Source organism: Myxine glutinosa, chromosome 1 (genome assembly GCF_964187855.1).
Source record: "Myxine glutinosa chromosome 1, kmMyxGlut1.1, whole genome shotgun sequence".
NCBI lineage: Eukaryota > Metazoa > Chordata > Myxini > Myxiniformes > Myxinidae > Myxine > Myxine glutinosa.
Window position 1 is genome coordinate 326,984,276 of NC_136261.1, and position 1,973 is coordinate 326,986,248.

A 1,973-nucleotide genomic window follows, 5' to 3' on the forward strand; every position below is an offset into this window, starting at 1 on the left:
AAGGCAAACGCTACCAGTTTGGTTTTAGTGTACTACTGTATTCTCATTTTGTAACCCTTCAAACAAATAATTTGCTCCTGAAGTTATTTAGGGTTCATTAGGCATACTGATGCAACTGAGAATGATCTGATTTTCTCTGTTAATCAAACTTATTCACATTTTATCTGCATCTTTATCACTTTGGAGTAGTTTGTGAAGACTCTATACAATAAGTTTGATTTAAAAGCATCATGAAATAAGCTCAGATGGCATCAAAATGTGAAAACTTTGGAGGTGGGTGAATACGTCCGCAGGCCAGTATTACATTAAGCTAACTTTGTGTTCAAACTTCACAACTGAAATTGAAATTCGGAAATGGGTAGAATGGGGTAGGATGGAGAGAGGAAGCAAATGTTGTAACATAAGTGTTTTGTCCTTTGGGTGTTCTGTCCACAAGTACATTTTTGCAATGCAAAGACAAATGATAATTGACAAAGAGCGATAATAAAATGACATTTTAAATGAGTGCAACTTTAATTGATCCGTTCACATTTGAGGCACTTGCTGGATTGTGTTGCCTTCCCTGTATACTCCTGATGAGTATAATAGAATATTGCTTGTCAGGAGCTCAATTGAGTAATGCTCTCCCCTACGCCACCCCAGGATCACATCCATCTCTCCTGGATTCTGTGGAATCTAAAGCTCTCAACGTTATTGGAATCTCCCCTGATGATGCTGAAAAAACTAGAAAAACAGAAACAAGTCAGTAGTCTCTGTGTTTTTTTTTTTACCCCCTCTTCTCAAATAATTTTACCCCCTCTTATCTAATAAATTTTACTCCCTCTGCTCTCTCATTCATCTGACCCTGCCCAACAATTCCTGGAGGAATGTGTTCTTCCAGTAACTCTTTCCTGGTTAAACTTGTAAAATCCAGGCTGACTGCACATCTTCAATCCTTTGCTCCTTGCTTCTCTCATCTATGGAACCCCTTTCCAGGGGCCGTTCTTTCCGCTCGGCCGCTTAACGCTTCAAAGCGGGCAGTGCACTGCCATCTCTTGTGTCCCACATGCTAACCCTTGATCTATATCCCCATTAACCCTTTCAAATGCAGTCCTCTTACTTTCTGGTTTCAGTGTTTCTTTATTTCTGTCTGTCTCTTTCTATTTTTTCCTTACCTGTTTGGTATCCTCTTGCTTGTTGTGCCAAATTGTTGTCCGTTCTGAATTTATCTTGCTCTTACATGAGCCTCTCTGGTAGGGGAAAATTTCAAGCATTGGAAGCTATTTTATCATGTGTTCTCTTTATTCTTTGCCTGGGTTAAGGTAACACCTGCTATATGAGGCCTGAACAATCCCAGCTTCCCCGGTTACAATATTTGACAAGGAGCATCGATGCATAAGCTAGCATGTCTTTAAATATTTTTGTAAAAGCACCTCATATGCCCTGGTCTGGATCCACCGTGGAATATAAAATCGCATTGGAGGAAACTACACTATTCAACTGACCTAGAGGCGTGAACCTAATCAGATTCAAGGTACTTATATTGGTCAGTTTTTGGTGAGGAATGAATGCAAGTTGGCTTTATCAAAGCTTGTCACATCACATATACCACCCCCAGCCCCCCCCCCCCATCCCCTTCCCATGCCTCCCCCCCCCCCCCCCCCAGCCCTATCCCTCCCACATATCTCCCGTTGTCCCTGTTCTCTGCTGTTGTACTTGTGTGCTTCCCTCTCTCCCCATCTTGTCTCCCGCTCCCTTTATTGTATGTTTTGTGTGTCCATTTGTTGTTTTTGTGATTAATGTTAGCTCTTACACGAGCCTCGATCTTGTATCCAAAAAGAAAAAAAAAGTGCAAGGATTGAAAAAGTTAGTTCTTACATTTTCATTGCATTAGTTGTAACTCTTTTTCCAACAAACCCGCTGCAAGGTGGCTGTTCATCGCCATCTGCCGTCGAATCAGAAGTTGCTGTGTGACCCTTTCAAGATCATCGGAA